Source organism: Tenrec ecaudatus, unplaced genomic scaffold, assembly GCF_050624435.1.
Source record: "Tenrec ecaudatus isolate mTenEca1 unplaced genomic scaffold, mTenEca1.hap1 Scaffold_223, whole genome shotgun sequence".
Classification (NCBI taxonomy): Eukaryota; Metazoa; Chordata; class Mammalia; order Afrosoricida; family Tenrecidae; genus Tenrec; species Tenrec ecaudatus.
The window spans coordinates 106,946-133,191 of record NW_027458458.1 but is presented as its reverse complement, the minus strand read 5'-3'; the positions used below and the strand labels follow the sequence as shown (position 1 = coordinate 133,191).

The window sequence follows — 26,246 nt, the reverse complement described above, 5'->3', positions numbered from 1 at the left end:
CCTTTCTCAGGATATTCTGGATCCAAAAGCACTCTTTAGTAGCTGGTGTCCTGCAACACGCCCTGTGGCTCATGCTGAACACGCAAACTGCTTGTCATATGCATGATATTGAATACAGCAAGAAACAACAAAAAACACCTACTCCCTGCCTTCAAGGAGATTTCAGCTCACAGCACAGCCTTATTTCTCTATGTTTGCTGTTCTTCAACTGCAGCACAAAGGAGGGATGCTTGCAAACCTCCCTCCCTGCACTGGCCACAGAGTGAAACCACTGGCTGTGAGGACTGCTGCCTACTCTGATGGTGAGCCGGCTCTGTCTCTTCTCTGTGAGCAAACTACTGTTGCACACAGAGCCTGTGTGTGAGCTGAGCTTCTGTCAGTGACTTCCGACACTGGTTTAACAGAAATCAACAGTTATATGTGTGCAGTACACAAGAAGGGGAGTAATTCAACTGGAAGGGAGAATAAGGTTATTTTTATAAAAGAACCTTGTAAATTGAAGCACAATCAGGAAAAATATATTTAAAAGGAAAACCATTAACATGTTAAGAAAGATTTTTAAAATAATATAAAAGATGTCACAGAAAAGGATGATATAATTAAAATGAGAATATGATATATGAAGTTTTGTGGAGACCAGGATGATGGAAAAAATAGAACAATTTTTAAAAATAGAACAATTCCTGATAATAATATGAAGTATGATTAAACACAATGCAGAATACACAGAAAACAAATTAATGGACATAAATAAACAAAACAAGATGCAAATTCAGAAATTCGATAACTATAAGCCATTGGCACCGTTGAATCCCGAATCACAGTGATTCTAGGACAGAGTAGAACTGCTCCGTAGGGTGTCAGACACTGTTAATCTTTTGGAGGAGCAAACAGCCTCATCTTTCTCGCTTGGAGGAGCTGGTGATTTCAAACTACTGACATTGAACTTTGCATCCCAATGTAAAATAGATAAAAAGATGGCAAAATGAAAACCTGTGCCAGGGGAGGCTAAGAGTTAAGTGAGAAAGCCCTAATTCCAACAGGAAATCCTCCCTGTCATCCATCTGTGCCTGTCTAAGGCTGGGTTCTCTGCGCCCCCTGCTGCCCAGTGTCTTCCCTGCAGGGGAGGTTTGTGTCTGGGCTCACACTGACTTCCCCTCACTGTGCTCCTTGCACAGTAATACGTAGCCGTGTCCTCAGCGGTCACGGAGCTCAGCTGCCGGGAGAACTGATTCTTCGATGTGTCTCTGGTGATGGAGAGTCGGCTTTGGAAGGACGGGTTATAACCTGTATTACCACCATAATCTATGCACCCCATCCACTGCAGCCCCTTCCCCGAGGTCTGGCGGATCCAGCTCCAACAGTAACCACTGCTTGTTATGGAGAAACCAGAGACAATGCAGGTGAGGGACAGCTTCTGGGAGGGCTTCACCAGTCCTGGACCCGACTCCTGAAGCTGCACCTGGGACAGGACGCCTGCAAATTAAAAAAAGAAAATTCCATGTCAGTCACTCACAACTATCTCCATAGACCCAGGTCGGATATCTGAATCTCTCACCTTGGGGAACTGTCACAGGCACAGCAGAACACACAGCAATAGCATCTTTAGACCACAGCTCTGTTTCCCAAGAGACCCACAGCCCTGTCTGAAGAGAACTGATAGTTTTCCCACCCCAAGGGTGAAATTGTACCCTAGTGCCTGAAAGATAATTTGCATATGAGGGAGTCCTGTCCTTATAAAACAGAAAGTGATAGAGGCCAGGCCCCCCTTTATCTTCTGAGCCCATGGTACGGTAACTGTTTGAACTCATATGTTAAGCAGGGACCCTCAGTTCTTGCTTCAGCCCCATTAACACTTTGGCAGAGTTGGGGGGTTGGGTGTTTCCAGTTTGTTAGGAGGATACACATCCACACCCAACGTACATCGTTCTATCTCAACCATGTCACCCATGCACTCCCTCTGCAAAGGGCCAAATTACTGGTGCCTCAGCCATTGTTATCTGAGTCTTTGCCGTTGGAGTTTCAGCCACAGGTGTGGACCCTTTGGCGTGGACCGCCTCTCTCCTCTCTGGCTCCTCCCCGAGCCCCGCCCCAAGCTGGCCAGGCCCCGCCCACCCCCTCACCAGGCGCCTGTGCTGGCATCTCAGCAGAAATGGGCGGGGAAAGAGCTGCCTTGAGAGGAAGTGAAGGCAGACCCCTACCCCTCTCTGACCCCGCCAGCTCCTCCCACCCCGGGTCACGCCCAGACAGGGCCGGAAGTGGCGGTGTCTTATTCTGAACTGCAACTCACTGCAAGGATTCCACTGTCGGTGCTCTGCTTGCGGTGCCAGAGAAGCGCCCACAGCCTGAGCACACTGTTGCCGGCGCTCCCAGGTGGGAGGCTCTGGGCTCCGGGACATGTATGTGGGCGGAGGCTGTTTTAGTCCAGCTGACTAGGGTGCAAGTGCCCTTTCTCTCCCCCAGGAACCCTGCCAGCGCTTCTCTTGGTGAGAGGTGGGCGGGTGTCCCCAAGGCCGGTCCTATTTCCCTGCTTTCAGATTGGTTGTGGTTCATGGTGGGAGTCCCTGTTGGAGAAAGGGGATCCCGGCTGGGGTTTGGGGCTTCGGGGTTCCCTGATTCTCTCTTTGCGGGTCTCCTAACCCCCCTCCCTTGTTTCCTTCCGCACAGCGATGCCTCCTCCGGAGACTCCTTGCGCCTCCTCAGCTCAAAGGTGAGCCCGGGATCTTGTTCTGCTGACCTCTCTCTGGACCCGACCAGAGTCTGTTCTAGGCGCAAGATCTCTTGCTGGTCCGTGACAGAAACGTCTTCCCTGGCTTTAAAATATTGGTGGCCGCCCTTTCTTCTTACTCTTTGTTTTTATTTCTATCTATATATTACTAAGGTTTTTTAAAATCATTCCCATTTCATTTCCTTTCTATTCTTTATTGTTTCTGTTGGGTTCAGTTTGTGAAGCACAAAAGGAGTGGATGCCTAGAGATGAAATAACATGCGAGTGTCTGTAAGGATGCCTGGGTGGGGTCGGGGTGGGTCGCTGGCGGAGTTGGGGAGGGTGAGGGGACTTGGGGAGTAAGAATGAAGGATTGAGGGGACTGAACACTACAACTGAAGGTGACTAATAAGTCTGCTTAAAGGCGATTTAATCATAGTGGGAAAATAGACGATGTGAAATCGATTGTGGTAGTGATTGTGGAATGCTTAAGATGGCTGAATTGTGGGATTATGTGGGATATGTGGATTAAGTGCCCCAAAACATGTTAAAAAGAAAGAAAGATGCTCTCCATCACAAAAGTAATCTAACTAAACTATGCACAGAAGAATCAAAAACCAAACTGAAACAAAGGAACCAAAAACAAGGTAATGTTAAGGTGTTCAACCTCTATTTGGGGGATGAAACTGGAAGTGACCCTGAAATGGGCCCTTGGCGTTTGAACGTTGTGAGGCTGAAGGACAATTTATTTGGGGCTGGTGTAGTGGGCGTTGGCCCTGGGGCCCTTGGCCAAGGCGCCTCTGCCAGCTGTCCAGGCAGCAGCAGGCTCATGGTCACCAGGATGTCGCAGGCTGTGATGGTGGAGTAGTTTGGAATGTGCCAGTTGAGATGCCTGGTCGGCGATGTGCCCAAAGGTGTCTTTGATCAACGAGTGCACAACGCTCATGGCCCTGAACGAGATACTGGAGTCTGAGTGGACCTACTGGAGCATCTTGTGCACATAACACACAGTAGGTCTCCTTGCCGCTGCATTGGCATTTCTTGCTGTCCTCCCTTTGAGCCTTAGCTGCAGCCTCCTTGGGACTCCTCCCTGGAGCAGGCAGGGACTTAGCAGGGTCAGGTGGGTTGTTTGACTGGGACGGTACACCTGGTAAAGGTAATGTAGGTGTCCTAAGGCGAGCTGAGGGAGGACAGAAACCTCCCCTGGAGCAGAAATTGTTGAAGCTCACTGGATCTTGATTTTTAGTAGGAATTTAGACCATGAAAGAAGGACCTCTAGATCCCTCTGACCTGTTGGGGTTTCAGCAGGAAGTGTTGGAAAAGTTACCACAGGGATAACTGGCTTGTGGTGGCCAAGTGTTTATAGTGATGTCACTTTTTAATCCTTCAATGTCGGATGATTTGATCTAATCTTCCTTGTAAGATGGGGGTGGAGGGGTGAGGGGCAGGAGTAGAGGAGGGAGGACAGGAGAGAGGAAGGAGGTGAGAGGGAATGATTGGAGCTGCCTCCACACTCCCTGATCGCCCCTAGCCTTGAACCCCGGGCAGCCACCTGCTGGAAAAGGTGTGTAGGCCAGCCACTGAGTGGGGACTTGTTTTTCTCGACACTACCTAGGTGGTCAATGAGGAGGTCCTGTTAGGAAAATGGGTTGGAGATGCTCACATTGTGCACTTGTGTGTCAGCATGCCGTTTGGATCCCTGGCCCGCTGTCGGCACTCTCCCACCCTGGGGTCCCCAGGCTTTCCCACCTGTCTCACAAACTTGAATAGTTGAGTTGGATCCCATTTTATTTTTGTAGATCTTATCATTGTTTCAAAATGTTTCACACACACAAAAATCTATTTTCAATTTCATTATTTATGTGATTTTGTTGTGTACATAAGTGCATGTGTGTGTACCATACACATGTTTTTGTAGTATCCTTTTTGATAACAACTAAGGATGTTTACCAGTAGTTTTGTTAGGGCAAAATGTGTGCTACCTGCTAACTGCATATATAAATCTCCTAGTACTGCTTTTGCCCATTTTAGCCCTGCAGGCAGGCTGGCCGGCTCTCCCTGCTCTCTGGCAAACAGCATCACCTCCTCCTCCTCTTGTGTTTTAGAAGGGTATAGGTGTGTTTGAAAGATGGTCAGCATCTTAATATGTAAGGGTTAATGGTTTGGGAGTTGGAGATTAGCAGTTTATCATTAGGGATTTAAGTACCAAGTATTTTTGTGTGTTGAAATGTTGCCTAGAACATTTTAACATTTACTACCTGTATATAGTATTTATGACCTATTTGGCAACTTTTAAAAAATTTAATAAATCTTTTTATTGGGGCTCATACAACCCTTATCACAATGCATAAATATATCAATTGAGTAAAGCACCCTTATACATTAGTTGCCCTCGTTATTCTCAAAATTCTCCTTCCACTTGGGTTCCTGGAATCAGCTCGTTTTCCTTTTTATCCCTTCCCTTCCCTCCCCGCTCTCCCCTCCCCCATGAACCCTTAATAGTTTATAAATTATTATGTTATCTTATACTTCCAGGCCTCTCCCCTCACCCACCTTCCCATTGCCCATCCCCCAGAGATTAGAGGAAGGTGATCACACAATGATGGTTTTTGTTCTTGGTGTCTGCCACCTGGTCCGTTCAACACCTTGTATTCGCTTAGGTTGCGCACTTCTCTGTGGGCTTTGTTGTTTCCGAGCTAGATGGCCGCTTGTTTGCCTTCAATTGGCAACTTTTTTACATGACATCTTCAATTTATGATGAATAAGGAATTTTCTTTTCTTCTTTTTGGAAGTCATTTTCTTCTTTTTATTAATTCTTTTTTTCTGATCAATCTAGCTAGTATCATTTTTAATATGAGTGGTGAAAATGGATATGTATGTTTATCCTGATTCTGCGATGGGGTGAACTTTTTTCTCTTTCTCTTACATGTGACATTTGCAAAGTTTTTTTTTACAAGAATGTATATTAGCATATTGAGTTTTACCTATTTCATGTTAGATTTGTAGTTGTTTTTTTTTTAACATGAAAAGCTTTTTACTTTGTTTATTATTCATTCTGTGTCAATTTAGATAATTGACTTTTCCCCCATCACTAGGCATATTTGAGTGTTCATTTTCTTGTGTTAAATCAATTCTGGGATGAATTAGAATTAATCTTGATGCATGCTTATTTTAATATATTGTCTGACTCAGTTTCCTATTTTAAAAATAACTTTTTCATTCAGATCCATTATCAACACTCGTCTATATTTTTCTTAAAATATTGTCATCTGACATGGGTATCAGGTTATTTCTTGTCTCATAGAAAATGTTACTAAGTGCTCTAAAAACTATTGTTATGTTGGAACCCAATAAGTTGAACTTAAGCAACAAAACAGTAAAAAAGTGCTTATTAATCTTATGTGAATACTCTAGCTGCCAGAATTTTTAGTTTTCATCTATCTTACAGTTAGGCTGGAAGTTTCTCAAGAAATTTTATTTTGATTCAATTGATTATAGACCTTCTAAGCATCCTGCAATCCAGTGAGTAATTATTGTCAGTCTCTTGCTCTGCTGGATCCTCTGAACTTCCAGCTGAACCCTCAGTGTACAGGACTGCATGATTTACAGTTTCCTAGACAGACAAATAGCTGCTCACCACTTAGTGAGTGTGTTGTTTTAGACTAGAGCCCATGTTCCTGAAAGTACTCTGCCACCTGGCATGCTGTGAGGCCCTTAGAGAACTGCCTTCAGCTCACCAAAAGAATGGACTAATGAGGGGTGGAAATGCCTCAGTGATTTTGTTGTCACCTTGTTTGTTCCAACATTTTTTAACTGAAGAAACCTCTTCCCTTTTTTTCATGAGAGAAATAATATCTTTTGTAAACATAAAACACTAATGTCTTTGTGTTTGCGCTGGGTGTATATTTGTGGTTTCTGAGACTGTTGTCATATCAGCTGTCATTGAGTCAGTGCCATCTCACTGGGACCCATTGCACAACAGAACAAAACATTGCACTCTCCTGTGCCATCCTCATAATTGAGGATGAACGCATGTTTTTAAAAAATTTATTTATTTTAACTCATTTTATCAGGGGCTTGTACAGCTTGTATTACAATCCATGCATATATCAATTGTGTTACACACATTTGTACATGTTGCTATCATCACTTTCAAAACATTTTCTTTCTACTTGAGCGCTGTATCAGCTCATTTTATTCTTCCCTCATGAAGCCCTGATAAATTATAATTTTTTATTGCTTTTTCGTGTCTTATACTGTCTGATGTCTCCCTTCACCCACTTTTCTGTTGTCCATCCCCCTGAGAAGGGGTTATATGTAGATCATTGTGTTCATTTCCCCTTTCACCCCTCACCTACCCCTTACTCTCCTGGTATTGCCACTCTGATTATTGGTCCTGATGGGTTTATCTGCCCTTGATTCCCTGTGTTTCTAGCTCTTTTCGGTACCCATGTGCATTCTCTGGTCTAGCCAGTTTCGTACAGTAGATTTGGGGTCATGATTGTGGGGTGGGGGGAGCACTAAACAACTAGAGAAAAGTTGTATGTTTCATAGGTGTTATACTGAACCCTAACTGGCTCATCCTTGTGACCCATTCTGATAGGTTAGTTTATTGTGCCAACCTGGCTCATAGGAACATGGTATAAATAATGTTGCAGTTTGATTGGAGGGCAAAGAGATAAATGGCTAGGCAAACCGTGCCTCTCTCTCTCTTGCACTCTTCTCATCAGATCAGGGTGCGCCTGCTAGTTCTCTGCCACAACTTGTGAGCTACACTAAGTGTTGGCCTAACAACCTGTGGATCATGTCGCTAGAGCTTGAGGTTCCTTTGAGAAGTGCTTCATCATGTTGCTGATGTATGCATCACTTGAGCTTGGGACTGTTGGATCCTATCTTCTTGCTCTTTGTTGATGATCTGCCCTTTGTTTGCTGCCTGTGTCCAGACTGCCTGCATTGCCGTACATAAGACTCACCTGTCTGCTTCCTTGACCTTGGACCCAGTGGCCCTCATGAGTTGAAGGACTTCCAGTATATTAAATGTTTCACGGAAGTGAGTTGAACTGAGCACTCTGGACAGCTGTGTGAACAAATTAGCTGCTATATTCTTTTGTGCTTTATATGTCTATCCATTATATAGAATATATAATAATATATAATGATTATATATAATGGTTTTATATATAATGATTATATATTGTATATGTAATAGATGTATGTATGCACATATCTATATATATTCACAAGTGTCCTGGTTTTGTTTCTGTGTAACACACCCTTCTGTAAGGGGGTGTCCAATTGCCTACAGATGGACTTTGGGTCTCACTCCACACTACCCCTCTTTCAAATTGATAGGATTTTTTGTTCTGTGTCTCTGATGCCAGATTCCTGATCCTATTGACACCTCATGATCACACAGGCTTGTGTGCTTCTTCCATGAGGACTTTGTAGCTTCTCAGTTTGATGGCCTTTAGGACCCCAGAAGCTATATCTTTTGATAGCCAGGCAGCATCAACTTTCTTCACCATATTTGCTTCTGCACCATTTTGTCTTAATCGATTGTGTCAGGAAGCTGAGCATCATGGAATGCCAGGTTATTAGAACAAAGTCTTCTTTCATTGAGAGAGTACTGGGGTAGAGGTCCAATGTCTATCTGCTACTTTTATACTTAAAATTTAAATATATTTACATAGATATGTTACCCTTTTGTCATATATATGTGTACATATGTAAATGACTGTATTTAGAACTCTATAAATGCCCTTTGTCTCCTACTTCTTTCCTCTATTTCCTTTTACTTTCCTCTTGTCCCACTATCATGTTTGGCCTTCATCAGTTTTCAGTAATTCCTCTCATTACATTGCCCTTGATCACGCCCTACCAGGAATCCTACACTCTCCTCAACGTCGATTTTAGATCACTTGTTGTGCCCTTGACCCCAGGCTTACAGCCACTTCCTTTCCCCCACTTCCCTGTTTCCTTTATCCCCCCCCCCCCAGAACCATCAGCCCCATTGTTGTCTCCTCTGGTGTGTTTATCCTGCCAATCTTATCTAGATAGACATGCGGAGACAATAATAAGCACAGAAACAAGACAGAGCAAAATAACAACAACAAAAAAGGAAGCAACCACCGGAAAAAAAGAGAAAAGACTTAAGAATCATTCCAGGTTTGTTCGTTGATCATTAGGAGTATTTTACTGTTGGTTGAGTCTGATGTGGTACCATGCCTTGGCCACTCAGTCTGTTTTTTTGTATTTCCCGGGCACTTCATTGCTTTGCTCCTCTTGCTGCTCTGTTGCATGCCCTTAGAGTTTTGCCCCAGTGTGGTGAAGTCAGATCGAGCACATTTCCCACAGTGTGCCACAGTGTTGTCCCTCATAGCGCTGTGGGTCATTAAGGGATGCCGTGTCTTGTGATTGGGATGGCCCTATGGTCCTCTCTGTGCATTAGGCAATTTGAGCAGGAATATCATTCTTCGGGTTTGGTGAACCATTTGTCGCAGTCACTTTGTTAATCCATTTGGTAGTGGGATTCATGTTTTTCACTGCCCGTCATCTTTACCAAACAAAATATCCTTTTCGAGGAATGATCTTTTCTGATATATGTCCAAAGTATATAATATGAACTCTCACCATCCTTGCCTCTAAGTAGCACTCTGACATTACATCTTCCAAAACAGACTTGTTTGTCCTTTGCATGTCCATGGTATGTGGGACATTCTTGTCCAGAACTACAATTCTAATATATTCATTCTTCTTCAGCCTTCCTTTGTTCATCTTTCAAATGCACAAGAGTCAATTGACAATAGCCTGCTTTGGTCAGGTGAAACCAGTCCTCCAGGTAATATCTTTTCCTTTCAATACTCTAAAGAGGCATTGTTCAGCAGATTTATCTAATGCAATGATTGATCTCTTGACTGTTATACTTTCAGTATTCAGGATATTTGTTTGTTTGGTCTTTTTTCTATACACCAACCAATTTTTTTCTGGAAGGAGTTAAAATTTACTCAAGCTTTAGATTAAGAATTTTGATCAAGGAGGGGCTGTCGGAGCCAGCTCAGGAGTCAAACCGTCCTGAAAGAGGGGGAATGATTATTAGGGTAAAAAGAAGAGATTAAAAGTATTGGGAGGGCAACAGTGAATACTGAAGCTTCGGGTTTGTTTTACATACTCCTTTTATCCATGCAGAAACAACCCGGGGTTTATTATCTCATTGTTAAGCAAGCACATTTGCTACACATAGCAATTTTGTCTTCTGCCAAGGCAGACATCCCTGAGAAAATTAAACAACGTATCTTCCCAGACTTTGCATACTTTCTTGTTCTTTTTTTTTTTGTTGTTCTTGTTCTTAACAGTATGTTCAAAACGTAAAGTCACAGAAGAAATCAGCAAACACTGACACATAGTTCATGAGACTTATCAGCTGTTTCAAAGCTGAGTCTTAATGGCCTTCAACAGCCCCCGCTTTTTTATTTACTGAAGACGTCTTTACTCAAAACGTCAGCAGATCACTGTGTCTGTCTTAGGTTGTGAAGTCCTGAAATCGCCCTTACCCGTCATCAGTCACTGTCTGCAGGAGACTATGACCTGTCTTAGGTTGGAATACTCAGACTCGATTTTACCCGTCTGACTAACCAGCCTCTGCCTTATACTCCTGTTTGGGGAGGGAGTGAAGTATGCAGGTGTACTTCCTGTAATTTTGTTCCTAAAGCCAATAATTCAACCATAACCTTGTGCAGTATCATAGGGAGTATGCATAAGATAAACAATACACACACTCCCGCTGTGACTAGAGAAAAAGCATGTGAGGTAGGCCTCTGAGATTTCCTAACGAAGGGAAAGAATCTTGAAAATGCTGGAGCCAATCCTCAGCAACCTTGTCGACATCAAAATAAAGAGACTTAGCATCTTTTATGGCTAATATTTCTTGATGGAGTTGTAATCAATCTAAAGACTCATTAGCATTGTGCCAAGTACCTTGAAGATGATTCTACACTTTAATCCAGCTATACTGACTGTTAGTGTACTATTTAGGTGTAACACAGATCCATGTATGTACAGCATGGCACTGTAGACTAGACCTGGCCTTAAGCCCCTGCACCTCGTCTCCTAAATACATGACCATGTCATAAAGAGCATTTACTTTTTGTTCTAACTTCCTGTCTATATCTTCTTGAGTACCCAAAACATTAGTCACATCTTTGGATAATTCATTTCCACAGTGGGCAGTTTGTAAGATTTGTGAAAGTACAATTGCTGCAGTAGTAGCAGTAGCAACTAAACTTAATATAGCTAAAATACTTGCTATAAGCAAACCTACAAAACACTTAAATCTGGTTGATGCTTTTTCAGTCTCTTCTAATACCTGTAACCCTCTTTCTGAATACCAAGGCCCAGTAATATTCACTGGCAGCATAACAAAAGAAGGTTGATATAAAATGGCGATGACAATACCTTCAGGGGACCAGGTAATACAATTAGACAAATTGCAGTTATTACAAGACCTGTTAAACTTAGAGTCATCATGATCTATAGTAATATTCCCTGCCAAAAGTACATAAGGCGATGGTACGCAGGCAGTAACATTTCCCTGTGGTCTGGAGGTAGGGCCCATAAGCTTCATGTCCCCCTAAGCAGCCCCTATTTTCCACCACTGAGTTTGTGGAAAACCCAAATCTGACCACCAAAGCCCTGCAGACAGCCCCTTTTCCCATTTGGCAGTGTTTTTTTTTTTTTTTGAGTATTGTCCTGGTTGACAGACCAATCGATGATATATCTCTCTTTTGTGACGTTATACCTGATGGGCTTGTCTGTGAGACACGATCTCCACAATATGGTTTTATTATTCTTTTGAATCTCTAGTCTACATGAGGAAAAAGACTGTGGAGTGGGTGGAATAACATTTCCTTCACTTTGTACAGGGAGGGCGTGAGTCATTAACCCACATCTTGATTTCCAGACCTTCCCAGACAGCAGGAAGTAAGAGTGGTGGATCAGAAACTTAAGCCTAGTACTTCTCACTGAGCCATGTCCCCAGAAGCACTCTGAGGCAAATTACCATCTGCATGGTTTGCAAACTGCACCAACCATTCAGGCAGCCCCCATGCTCCATCAGCATCCTGTGTAAAAACCCAAACATGCCCTCCTCCCCATATTAATAGCGGGTTGGGGCCATTCCTCCAGGCAAAACAAGCCAATGATATCTCTTCATAGGCTCTTTGAAGTTGGTGGAAGGGACACTAAAGGCAAATCTTTTACAATATTTTGGATCCAAGGGCGTGGTATAAAAACAATCTTTTAAATCTAAAATGATCTTATATGTATTGGCTGGAATAGCAGAGGGGGAAGGGAGCCCAGCCTGCAGGGCTCCCATAAGTTCCATAGTATCATTAACCCTCCTTTACTGTTTTTCCTTACAAAGCAGCTGCTATCGCAAGCCCCTGAGTAAAGAAAGGTTCAATGTCTGAGCATAGTCTGATATAATCGGACAGGTTGCCCTTTTTTCCAAAAGGTCTCAGCAGCTGCCTGGCAGGCAGTATTTGCATTTTCAAAAGCCAATTGTTTCCATTCTGCGGCGGGAAGCACCTCGAAGGAAAGTGTATCTAATAAAGATTGAGTAAAAGAGGCAGTTGGGCCATATTGAGCACAAGCAACCTTGAGTTCTTTTAGCTGTTTGAAAGGAATAGGAGTAAGCCCTCTCCAATAGTTTGTGTTATTTTTCATCAGTTAACCTTATGTAGAGAGCTTGAACCCCATTCTCTGGGCAAAGATGATTGAAGATAAGTCATCCTTTTCCTTGATCCATCTCATTTACCTTTAAACTTCTGCATTCACGTTGGCTCTTGGCATCACCCATGTACCTACAACTAGACATCCTTTGAGTGTAGCGTGCATTCTTTTACAAAGGCTTTATCATTGCCATCCATAAACACAAGAGCTTCAGAGAGGAGAAAATAAACATCCCTCTGGGCCTGTTTCCTAGTTAAGGATGTCTCTGCATTGACTAGTTCACCTCTAGGATTTGCTGTTCATGTCCTTCTGTTTCTTATTGTCCACTTTAAAAAGAAGTTTCACGGATTAGCGTACTCTGCTGTGCATATTACTATGGGCCTCTAATGGATTCCCCCATGCTTAGTAATTTCTTAACACTCAATAAAGTATTTTATTCAAGGAGATGTGAGCTCATAAAGTTTGAAGAGCTCACATGGTTTGGACTGAACACACGCAAGCAGGAAACTCACATAATGACATTTGTGTTTTAACAGTCATATTAACATACACATGCCTACTATGAACAAATCAGCACATATACTAGAAGTAACAAATCTTCATACAATACCCTCAGATTAATAAATATACATGCATTTACTTAAGAAAAAAACCCACAAAGACACACTAAAATATACTAGAATTATAATAATAGAATCAATGCAGAACAGACTACAAGTTCTGTCACATAGTATAACATATTAAGGCACAGAGTAGTTCATGTGTACTAGCACATACAAAAAAAACAGACAAAGTGCATACAAGAATATACACACTGAGCTACAAGAATGTGGAGGTGTGTGGCAGAGACATTTTCTCTGCAGGTAGAGGAAATAGGTACCTAATTTAACTAATCCTTCTTAGGCTCCTCTACATTTCTCCCCTGAGGGTCCCTGTTATCTGTGGGCTTGAGTGACCCCTGAGCCCCGCCCTCTCCCTGTATGGGTGTATGTGTCTGGGTTCCCATAGCCTTTCCCTCTGTGTGTGCCTGACTCAGAAATATGTGATCATAACTACAGCAGTCACAGTACTGATTGACAGAAAATCAGTCCCTGGGCATGTCTCTAGAGAAGGATATTCTGACAGAACTTGAAGGGAACCTGTGGGTGCCCTGTACAGAATAGGATGCTTATAGCCCATGCACAAGGGGACATAGGGCAGGAAGGGAGGTGAGGTCTGTGGAGGCATGTTGAGACTAAGCATAAAATGTGTCTTATCTCCCTTTTCCTACTCTTGTATCAATATGCACAACTGCTAAATTAAACAGCCTTTGGAGAAAAAAACACTGACTCTCAAATTAGCCTGTGGTGGACAAGGACAGACAGGAGCTGTGAATGAATAAAATGAATGAACTCAGAGAAGAAAGTCTCCATTTGGATGAATGGAGAGAGGTGACTTGATCTAGGATTGGGCTACTGGTGGTAAGTTCATGTAGTATGTTGTGTGGAAATATATATATATATATATATATACACACACACAAACATACAAAGATAATAAAGTGAGATCCTTTGCACAGCAGGGACTGTTATCCCGAGGAAGGAGGGAATACAGGAGGGTTATTGAAAGCAAGGGATAAAGTTTTTGATGAAGCCGATGATTTGAACAGAATTTGTCCTAGATGCAGGAATTACCAATTACATGGGAAATTTGAGACAATTCAAGGGAAAAACGAAACAAGCTAAGTTTGAAATCATCCTATCATCAGAGGGAGATTGGGTGAGTGTTTCAGAAAGACGGGAGGAGATGCACTGATTCCCTGAGGGATGCTGAGAAGGAGAAGAATCCCCAGACACAACAGGAAGCCAGTAGTGAAGCTCCATTTGGACCTGCTCCTGGGTCTGAGTCCTGTGCTCTGCAGATCCTGAGGGGTTCCTGCAGCCTAACCTCTTCCACTAGGGTACATTCATGTCTGGGTTAACTCTGACCATTCTCCTCACTGTGTGCGTTGATCTGGGTAGACTAGAGAAACCAATCCATAGACACACGTATATTGTGTATAAGAGATTTAATATAAAGGGCAATTGTACATTTAGAAAGCATCTTAACCCCAGTTAGGGCCAAGCCCATAAGTCCATTATTAGCCCATGTGTCGGATACCAATGTATAAATTCCTCTTCATACTTATGAAATACATGCAATGATCCAGAATGCAAGATGGTCACAGGCCAGTGGGCAGAAAGTCTTTGGATCCAGTGGCATTGTAAGCTTTTCAGCGGAGACGGGTCTCTACATGTCTTCTCCAGAACCCAGGGCTGCATGGGGTAGGTCCATGTGGCTTCTATTCAGGGATGTCTCACAGAGAGTCACCCTTGTCAGTAGGGTGTCTCCCAGGGATTAGAGAGTCTCTCTTCCACCTCCAAGATGGAATACGGGATTTCCCAGAATTCTCAGAAGGCCATGCCCACGCAGAGGCTTCATTGGCTATGATCCAATTGACAGACTCCAACCCTTCCCTCTTTATCCTCTGAAGTCCCAAATTCACACCAGATTATGTAACTACCATACTGTGCATCTTTTGCACAGAAATACAAAACTGTGTCCTTGAAGTTCAGGTTGTCCATTTGAAGTTATAGTATGTCCTTACCATTGTCTTTGGAGATGGTGAATTGGCCCTTCGGAGAGTCCTACCAACACTATTCATGTATGAAACCCACTGCCGCCCCTTCTCTGGGGCTAGGCAGATCCAGTGTATATTATAAATACAGGCAATGAATGCAGAGACTGTACGGGAGAATATCAGAGAAGCCTCCGACTGCCTCAAGTCTCCCTCAGATGCCATAGCTCCACCTCACACTGGACACCTGCAAACACACAGACATCCTGATCCTGAAAATCATATTTACTGCCTCTCACTCATGCCCCCTCATGCACACTTTCTCTGCATCAAAGCATCTTTTGAAATTCCAAAAAGGAAAATTGAGCTCAATAGAGATTCCATTGTGACTTGATTTGTTCAGTCTTGAATGGGGGTACCTTGGAATTCCAGAGGTGGAGCAACTGTCCAAGAGCTTCAGAGTTGGGACTTGGATGGTTTTCCTCAGCAGGGGAGGGGTCTATTTGCATACCTTCTGCCTATATAGTCATAAGTAATGTTGAATGACTTCTAAGAGAGTCACTCCAAGAGTAGATAAGAATGTTCTAGATATCTTGGAAAGCCCTGCGTGTGGGGTTCATTATGCAGTGTGCTGCTAAATGCAAGGTCAGTCATTCTAAATCTCCAATGGCTCTGCAGGGGGAAGAATTCTCTACACACCCATGAAGATTTATAGACTCAGAAGCCTACAAGGGCAGCCCTATTCTATAGGGTTGTTAAGAGAAAGAATTGACTTAATGGAAATGTCAACCTACAGTTAGAGACAGTGCCTTGAAATGTGCCCTCCTCCTCTCCACCCCTTAAGTGTGGTGCTTATTCATTTCTTGATGCAGTTAAATAAATATTCCCCTAGAAATATATATTTAATCTGACACAAGCTTCCCTTGTCTAATTCTCTTTTAAATTATCTTTTGGAAAAGAAAATTCATATGCTAAAAGTAAAACCCTCCCCAGCCCCTTCTAGACCTTCCCTTAATTGTCCCCTTGAGCTGAATATGACAGCGGCTCCTGAGTCTCGCTCCTTCCCTGCAGGTTTGTCTTGCCTTGAATCAAGCTTGCCTTCCCTTCACAAATCTTTTGCACACCAAGAATTTTAAGGTACTGAGTTAAACTTAGAAGTTCTGTAGATGCTGAAGGTCTCTACATACCCAGAGAAGCCAATGCTGTCTGTGAATTTGCATAACACATCGGGACGTTTCCAGGGCATCTTCCAAAAACTAGAGGAAGTCTCCCATGCTTGAGGAGTTGATTGTGCTCTCCAAAATCTAGGTATTATGCTTTACAATACTAATGCTTTCTTTTTTATTAAATACTTTTATTGGGGGCTCTTAGGGCTCTTATCACAATTCATGCATTCATCCATTGTCAAGCACATTTGTACATATGCTGCCATCATCATTTTCAAAGCGTTTGCTTTGTACTGGAGCCCTTGATATCAGTTCCTCATTTTCCCCTCCCTCTCCCACTCTCCCTCTTTCATGAACCTTGATAAATTATAAATTATGATTTTCATATTTTGCATTGTCTGCTGTCTCACTTCACCTACTTTTCTGCTGTTTGTCCCACTGGGAGGGAGTTCTATGTCAATCCTTGTGATTGATTTCCTCTTTCTACTCCCACCTTCCCATTACTCTCTTGATATCTCTATTCTCATTGTTGGTTCTGAGCGGTTTATCTGTCCTGGATTCCCTGTGTTGTGAGATCTTATCTGTAGCAGTGTAAATATTCTGGTCTACTAAGATTTATAAGGTAGGATTGAGGCCATGATAGTGGGGGGAGAAGCATTAAAGAACTAGAGGAAAGTTGTTTGTTTCATCGGTGCTGTAGTGCACCCTGACTGGCTCTTCTCTTTCTTGTGACCTTTCTGTAAGGGGATGTCCAATTGTCTATAGATGGGCTTTGGGTCTCCACTGCACACTCTTCTTCATTCACAAAGATATTATTTTGTTCTGGGTCTTTGATATCTGATACATGATCACGTGTACACCTCATGATCATACAGGCTGGTGTGCAAAGAATGTACAGACGTGCTTTATACAATTGATGTATGTATATTTATGGATTGTGATAAGAGTTTTATGAGCCCCTAATAAAATGTAAAAAAAATAATTTGACAAATCCTGGTTAAAGGATATGTTTTTCTCAAGAGAATAATTACCTATTAAAATAATAAATATTGACAAAAATAATATACAACTGTCAATTATTTCAGAAATGGTAAAATCAGGTTTGGTTTGGTTTTCTCTTCACAGGAGATACTTGGGCTGGGATTCACACACATACAATTTCAACCTAAAGTAATTTGGAAAAAATAATTAGGATGGAGAGAAACTGATTGTGTTGAGTGAAGCACATGGAGGTCAGAATTTAACGGCATAGAGAGACTACCAGTCCTTCTGGGATTGATTTCAACTTGTCCCAAGTGTGATTTCTTTCTCCCCTGTCTTCTGAGGAAGAATATGGGCTTTTAATTTTTAGGATCTGCCCTCCAGGAAAATAAGAGACATGCGAACCTAGTTGCTGAAGGTTCCTTGAAGTGGTCTTCCACATGGGTGAATTGGAAAACTCCAGACACAAGAGCAAAGAAACACTTGGCACCCCCTGCACCTGCTCCTGTGGCAAAGATTGTGTCCCATGTACCCTGAGCTCCCTCTGCTGCCCAATTAGGGTTGTGATGCTTGAGATGTTTGACCATTAAGCCTTCATTGTGTCTCCTAGTACGTTTCCTACATTTTACATGTCAGTGTCCTCAGGTTTCAGATTGTTAAAACACATGCAGCTGGTTGAGCTATAGTGGTTGCAATGCATCAATATGTGAAAACTGAGTTGTTGCTAAGACTCATCACAAGGCTTCTGTGCCACCTAACACAGGTCGTGTTTCCCAGAGCCTTTTAGATCTAGAAACATTGATATTTTCAGACCTGGAAGCTAGACATAGCACTTTGAGACATAGCACATAGCTTTCCCAACTCATGACTGGTCTGTAGCAGCTCTACCTGCACGATCACACCTAGGAATACGGGGGGAAATATAATTTAAAACCATTCTAAGATGAAAAGAACTGCTTTTGACATGAAGGTGCTTACAGGGTAGGACATTCATGTCACCAAGAAGAATCCAGAAGGGTGTCACCTCCACAGACATCTCTGATTAACATGGTAAGGATGAAGGCCTAAGATACCTGACTTTCATGTGTGACTTGGAGCTCTGTTACTATATTTTACTGTAGGCGATCCACGTGTGCTGTGATTGTGGAAGCAGAAAGAGGATGGCTCTGAGGAGGAGCAGTAATGGCCTCTAGAGGGGATTTTCCTGACCTGTGTTCTGTGAGGTCAATCTCTACCTTTCATCATTTGTACTGACTGTGGACAAACAATTTCTTCCTGAAAACCATGGGTAGATTTGTAGAAATGCAGACAGTTGGCCTGAGGTGTGAGCCATAATGAAGGGAATTCCTGGGGATACTATTTTCCTAGGAATGTTCCACTTTCTCTCTGGGCAGCCCAGTTCTACCTTTAGGACAAGGGTAGCCCATGAGATGTGCAGGCTGTTGAGTTAAAGTGGAAGGTAAAATGATGAACATTTCTGAGCATCCACTTCAAAACAAAACACTTTTATTAGAACTTTCCCCCTTATATAATTCAATACTTCAACCATATCAAGAAGAGTTGTATAATCTTTACCACAGTCAATTATAGAACAATTTCTCCCCCTCTGTAATCATTATTCATGTAATATATTTCACATACTTGCAAAACTGTATGCAACAAAACTTTCACCGATTCAACGCCTTCTACATGTGTAATTCAGTGCCATTGAGTATTCTTTTCAGGTTGTACAACCATTATTTTTATCCCCCTGCATATTGTTTCACTGCAGTTAAACTTAATTTAATGCCCCCCTAAGCCAAATCTCTTCCCACTTCACACATGGTAACCATAGATCGTTTTCTTTCTTTCTTTCTTTCTTTCTTTCTTTCTTTCTTTCTTTCTTTCTTTCTTTCTTTCTTTCTTTCTTTCTTTCTTTCTCTTTCTTTCCTTCCTCCCTCCCTCCCTTCTTTCCTTCCTTCCTTTTCTTTCTTTTTCTTTCTTTCTTTCTTTTCCTGATATAACATTCACATTTCCATACTTAAAACACTTCTAAAAAAAAGTTGTATGCCCATTTTCAAAATAAGCTTAATGCTCCCTCCTGCTTCACAGATCCACTGATTACTCCTCCCCCTTCCATATAAACCATTGCCTCAGTTATGGTCTCTATTCATCCACTCCTTTACTTCCAAACTTGGAGATAATAACAAAAACAATTAAAAACAAAGATATAATTAAACATAAAGAAAAATTATAATGACATAAAGATACAAATAAGAGTAGAGTACAAAACAAATAGAGAAGGTACCTACTTCGCTTTTCCTGTCCTGCTCTTTATCTGCCTCCATGGTTGCTGTGGTAGTTGTATAATCTGCTGTCAATTTGAGACTTAAGATGAAGGGATGGAGTTTAGTCTGTCAATCTGGGTGCAGTTTGATGACATCATTTGGAGGCACTGAGGAGAAAAATAGCTCGCTGGAGGCAGGACACAGTCTCATGCCCTATGAGACATTCCTGTCAACAATGCACAAGGAGCTACGCTAGAGCCCTGGAGCTGAAGGAGCCACGTGGAGACTCTTAACAGCTTTGAGATGTTTCCACCCATCTCCACTGGATCCACAAGACTTTGCACCCACTGGCATGTGCTCTTCATGCATTCGGCATCATTGCATGTGTTGCATGAGTCTGAAGAATTTATAGTCTGGTGTCAGATATCTGGGCTAATATCAGACTTATGGACTTGAACTGGACTGGGCGGTTATGCCTTCTTAATGTACAATTTCTCTGTGATATAAAGTTCTCTCTTGTACACATATGAATGTCTGTGAATTTTTTTCCCTAGTCCACCCAGACTAACATAGTTGTGGAGTTTCACATGTTCACTTTCCAGGCACTAGTTAGAGGTGCCCATGGTATATGACAGGATTTAGCTAGATCCATCCTCTAGGTGATCATATTCTGGGTACAGGATCTTAACATGGCTCTGCTCAATACTTACCTTCATTGAAAAATCAATGAAGATAGGGGCATTACAGCAAAGTGGTGTGAAGAAAGCAGATGGTACCAGGGTATCAATTATCTGGGATCTAAATGGCTTGTCTTCAAGCAGCCATCTAAGTCAGGTGTCAAGGAAGTCCACAATGAAGAAGCACACCAGCATGTGTGACCCAAAGATAGTGACAATTCAAATGTGATGAAGGAAAAACCTTCAGAGCTCAAATTATGAACATCCAATTTGTCGAAGGGTAGGTGAACAGTGAGAACTCAAAAAAATCCATCTGAAGAATATTTAGTCATATTAAACCTCTGGCAGATCCCCTTGAAAAGCTTTACTCTCAGACAGAGATAACTGCGAACTTGATCACGGTGGATCAGACCATGGCATAATATGACAATTGGTCAGTTGACCTACCTCTCGATCCAACCTGTACTTGCTCTAAGGTAAAGCATTTCTCACTTGTTCCATGACAGGATTTTTTTTTTTTTTTGCTGAACTTTAAAATATTGATGGTAGTCTTTCCTTCTTTATTCTTCATTTTCATTTTTATCTTTATATTATTATTATTTTCTTCTTGCTGTTTTATTTTGGTTTTGTTTTTTGTTGTTTCTATTGGGTTTCAAAGTTTGTAAAGCACAGAAGGCGCGGATCCCTAGAGACAATAACTGATGCAATGGTCTATAGGGCCCTAGGGGAGTAGAGGAGTAGGAAGGGTGAGGAACTTTCGGGAGCAAACAATGAATGTGGGAGGGGGAGAGAACCAAAGAATTCATTATTATATATATGCATATATACATATAGTACAACATTTTAAACATCTATGTAAATGAATACTATTTTTAAAAAACATTTTATTAGGGACTCAGACAACTCTTATGACAATCCATACTTACATTAATTGTATAAAGCACATCTGTACATTCTTTGCCCTCATCATTTTCAAAGCTCCCTCCTCCCTCATGTTCCCTTGACAATTTATAAATTATTATTTTGTCATATCTTGCCCAGTTCAGAGTCTCCCTTCACCCCCTTTTCTGTTGTCTGTCCCCCAGGGAGGAGGTCACATGTAGAGCCTTGTAATCGGTTCCCTCTTTCCAACCTACTCACCCTCTACCCTGCCAGTATCACCCCTCACACCCTGGTCCTGAAGGTATCATCCTCCCTGGATTCCCTGTGCCTCCAGCTCCTATCTGCACCAGTGTACATCCTCTGCTCTATCCAGACTTGCAAGGTAGAATTTGGCATGGTAGTGGGGTGGGGTGGGGTGGAGGGAGGGGTGGAAGCATTTATGAACTGGAGGAAAGCTGTATTCTTCATCAGTGCTATATCACACCCTGACTGACTCAAGTCCTCCCCTAGACCGCTCTGCAAGGGGATCTACAGTGGCCAACAAATGGGCTTAGGGTCACCACTCTGCACTTTCCCCTTCATTCACTCTGGTAAGATTTTTTTTTTCTTATGATGCCTATACCTGATCCCTTCCACACCTCTTGATGACACAGGCTGGTGTGCTTCTTCCATGTGGGCTTTGTTGCTTCTGAGTTAGATAGCCGTTTGTTTACCTTCAAGCCTTTAAGACCCCAGACACTATCTCTTTTGATAGCCGGCACCATCAGCTTTGTTCACCACATTTGCATATGCACCTGTTTGTCCTCGGTGATTGTATCATGGAGGTATGCACCCAATTATAAAGATTTTTTTGTTCTTTGATGCCTGATATGTGAATATTATATACATCTATTTTTAAAACTATATAAAAACAAACAAAGCTTGACCAATGGTTACCATGGGTGAAGGTGAAATGGTTGTTGCTTAGGGGGAATTCAGTTTATATTATTGGTGATGGGATAATTTTGAAAAGGATATCAATAATGGTTGTAAACATGAAAAGTATCATCAAAGATACTCAATTGTACATATAACAGTGGTTGAATTGGAGAATGTTTTCTTGTGTACATTTTGCCAAAAATGTAATGATATGAACAAAAGGAAGAAAAAATTTAATCGATAGTGATGATGATTGTATGCCCCCCACTTTTTTTTAAAAAATGAAGCATCTTTATTAATACAGTATTTATTTGTCTCTGTCAAACCTTGAGCCAATTATTTTCCCCAGGCTGTCCGGGGAGGTGCAGGGAAGGGAAATTTTGGGCAGAGAGACTTGGGACAGAGAAATGTGGGGGGTAGATATGGCTCCTTCACATGGTAAAAAGGATGAGGAAGGCCACCATCAGGCAGAAAAGCCCGAGGGCCTTCGAGAAGGCAAAGCCCAGGATGGCATAGGAGAAGAGCGGCTGCTTCAGAGAAGGGTTCCTGGCATAAGCAAGGATGAGGCTCCCAAACCCAGTCCCAATGCGGGCTCCAGAGATGCCACTCCAACTGTGGCAGCCCCAATGAGCTTGGCTGCTGTGTCAATGTCCTTTGAGATATGCTGGTTTGGAAGCTGTGACTAGGGATCAGTCAAGTCAGGGAATGTAGGGATGCCAAGCTGCTGAAGCGCTCTTCTGTCAGTGTCTAGGATGTTTCTGCGCCACAGATGGGACACCTCATCAGCTGGGAGGCATTCCTGACCAAGGGATGAGTGGAGAAGAATTTGGCACTGGCAAAAATTTTTAGGGGATGAGGGGTAGTGGCAGGCAAGCTGCTCCTACTGCAGAGAAAATCAAGACAGGTATATGCCTCTTCTTGATATGATTGAATTATATCATGTGCATGAAATTCCAATAAAACTGTTTTAGAAAAGAAACAGAAGATCATCTGTTACTTACACAGACCCTCATTGAAGGGCTTTGGTTAACAGGCTCATGGCCCAGTGCCTGTCTTTGTGAATAACATTCTATTAGCACACAGCTATGCCCTTTTCTCTTTCCTGCTGTTGTTTTCACAATCAGTAAGGTTGAATAATTGTCTCCAAGTCTATATGACCAATGGAATCATCAATTATAGTTTTCAGAGGTCTTTTTGAAAAAAGAAATTTACTGACCCCTGATCTAGGGGAAGAATCTGGATGAAAAACAGCAAGGCTTGATGAAAAACATAATTCTAAACTATGAAGATTGTTTGACAGGATATAATATTTTTTAAAAATAACTGATAGATAAGTAAGAACTACCAATCCTAATGGGACAGTCATGACTTGCCTAGCTGTTAAATGAAAATTCAGTCATTCAGACCCACGAACTGCTGTGTGGGAGAATTTGTGGTGGAATAATCTCATAAGGAAATACAGGCTTGGAAATCTTGTAGGAGCAGTTCTAGTCTGTCCTCTAGGATTACTATGACTTGGAACTGATCAATGTCAACAGAATTTTAGTTTGGGTGAAAGCAACTTTTTACAATATATTGTACTTGAATAAATGACACCACGTTTCAAACCACCAACTTTACAGCCATTAATTGAGGCCTTAACGGTTAGCACTCCACTGAGTCTTCCTGAAAGATATTCAGACTGTGGCAGTTACATGATCTCCTGTGAACCTGCGAAGGGGTGCAGTCTAGCCTGTCAATCAGGTCACGCCTTAATGACCTCATTTGGAGGTGCAAAGGAGATGAATAGCTCACTGAAGGCTAGATACACTCTCTCCCTGTGAGGCATTGTTGTTGACAAGCCACATGGAGCTATGCTAATGGCAGCCAGAACCTTGGAGCTGGAGGAGTCACGTGGAGGCCCACGCCAGCAGTAAGATGCTTCTAATGCCACTGGATCCACAAGACTTTCCACCCACTAACCTGTGATTTTCTTGCACCTGGCATTGTATCATGTATTGCATGAGTCTGAAGAGGAATTTACAGAATGGTATCAGACATATGGGCGAATATTGGCCTTATGGGTTTAATCTGCACTGGACTGGGGTGTTTTCTCAATATACCGTTGCTCTTTATATAAAGCTTTTTCCTATACACATAGGAGTGTCTATGAATTTGTTTCTCCAGTCCACCAGGACTAAAACACTGACCTTCTCAAAATACACGCTGATCACCCCTGGAAAATTTCTACTCATTTGGTTGGTTGTTTTTCTCTCTATGAGAATGTTTTATTTTCTTACAATACAACTTTGAATTCACAGATATTAAGGGTAGGAACTGAATCATAAAAAGAAAACAAAACATAAATTCCCGTGTGAAATAGTGAGATGAAGAACCCTGGATCACAATAGAGATCCAGACTAGAAACTCCCTCTCCAAATGCACATGATCCAGAATCATTCCTTCTGTTCATGCCCTTACAGAGCCCTGCAACACAGCTCCCTCCCTGCATAGGAGGTTTGTGTCTGTACTCACTTTGATTTCTCTCTGTGTTTCTTCCCCACCATTATACATGGACGTGTGATTGACTTTTAGACTGTCCTTTCGCTGATACGGTGTGTTCTTGGCAATGTCTCTGGAGATGGTAAACCAGCTTTCATGGAATCTGTACAATATGTGATATCAACAGTACTAATAAGACACCCTGCAGGCCTGGAACTTGGCTCATACAGGTCATGGAAAAGTTACTAAATGTAAATCCAGAGTTTGCACATTAGAATCTCAAAAATGTCTTATGCTCCCTCAAGTTTCCTTCAGACTCAACCAGTTGCACATTGCAATTGCCATTTTCAAACAAAATATATGCCGGTCATGAAAGCGATCACACATGTCAACTGTGTGCAACTCATACCCACTCACACACACTTGCTCTCAATAGCATTACTTATTAAAATAGCTGCCTGAAAAACCCAGCTTAGTACAGACTCCATGATGATTCTGTGTTCATACAAACTTCAGAACAGCGACTCTTGTAGATTATGGTACTGAGGATCTTCTCCAAGAACTGTTTTGTTGGGATTGGGGTGTTTTTTTTTATCAGCATAAGGAGGGCCTTTATTTGCATATGCTTCTCCTGAAGAGAATGAGCCTGATTCACAGATAAAGCAGTCACAAAACCCCATGCTTCAATCCCTGAGCGTTTCACCTCTGAGAGTTTCCCCAAGAAGAGGAAGAAACTGACATATTGGCAATGAGGCCTATTTTCCCAGGTGTATTAAATCAGAATAAGAGCTAAATTTGAGTAAATACATCATGAGACTATATCCAATGGACTATGTGCAGATTTGCATGTGAGTGGTAACTTTGTAATAAAGTTTAAAAGGGGTCAATCTGAGATGAGAATGTTGGCTGCTTCCTCATAGAACACATTCCCTTCCGTGACTTCTCCATTCTTCAAGAACAAGGCCTATTCTTTCAGGCCACAGAAAGTGATAAAGAAGATGGTTGAGGAGGGAGACACAAATTAAGTTTGAGAACAGCTTTGGGAATAAAGGCAGTAGTCCTCTCCTCTCAGGGACTTATATCTTTCTAAGATACTCAGAACAAAACCAAGAGCATTTAAATTGTCAGATACACATTTTCTCTCTGCAATAGATTATGTAAAATTAGATATTCAAATATTTGAAGGTCAGCTAAATCTAGAAATCTCATTGAATTCAGCCAAAAATAGCTCCCATTCAATGCGTGCTGTAAATAGGAGTGGCTTTTGTAAGTCACTAAGAAGGAAGAACTTTTCTTTGACAACTACACTCCTACATCTACTCAAGAGTTATTCTAGTGTGGAAAGAGTACATGCAACACTAAAAAAATTACCTTTGACACAGGAAGACATGTAGTATCCACAAAGTCATCATTAATAAAGTTATTGACACCTAATCTTACATTTCATACAGGATCTTATACCAAAATAGCTGAAATTCTTCACTTAAGGTTGTGTGTCAATGGATACTGGGAATGTTACCGGTATCAAACAACAAAATACTAGCAAAGCCACTAGGAGGAGGATGAGCTCATTAATAGGACAAATGTGGACCCTCTGGGTGAAACCAGAAGGAGTGGCCGACATTCTTTGGGGCTGTGAAGGTGAAGATACAACATCCAGCATGAAGAACTGAATGATCCCGTTTGGCCCTAAGCTCTCCCTGAATCCTGAATTTTCACAAAAAGTTAGTGTGTTTCCTGGACTATCATGGGCTGCAGGTTCTGAAGGATAGACTGATATAGGATATTAACACCCAGATATTAAAATGCAGTTGGCGAATTTATGTATTTTCAGATGGGATTCCA

At 42.0% G+C, this 26,246-nt stretch overlaps 1 long non-coding RNA gene across 1 annotated transcript in view; it reads left to right on the top strand.

Moving 5' to 3' along the window:
* Nucleotides 1-2,233: 2,233 nt before the first annotated feature.
* The window catches only part of LOC142436341 (uncharacterized), a 65,468-nt gene continuing 41,455 nt past the window's right edge, over nucleotides 2,234-26,246 (top strand). Inside the window, exons 1-2 of the long non-coding RNA XR_012781892.1 lie at nucleotides 2,234-2,373; nucleotides 2,668-2,710. This is a non-coding gene — a long non-coding RNA (uncharacterized LOC142436341). The remainder of the gene's footprint in view (nucleotides 2,374-2,667; nucleotides 2,711-26,246) is intronic.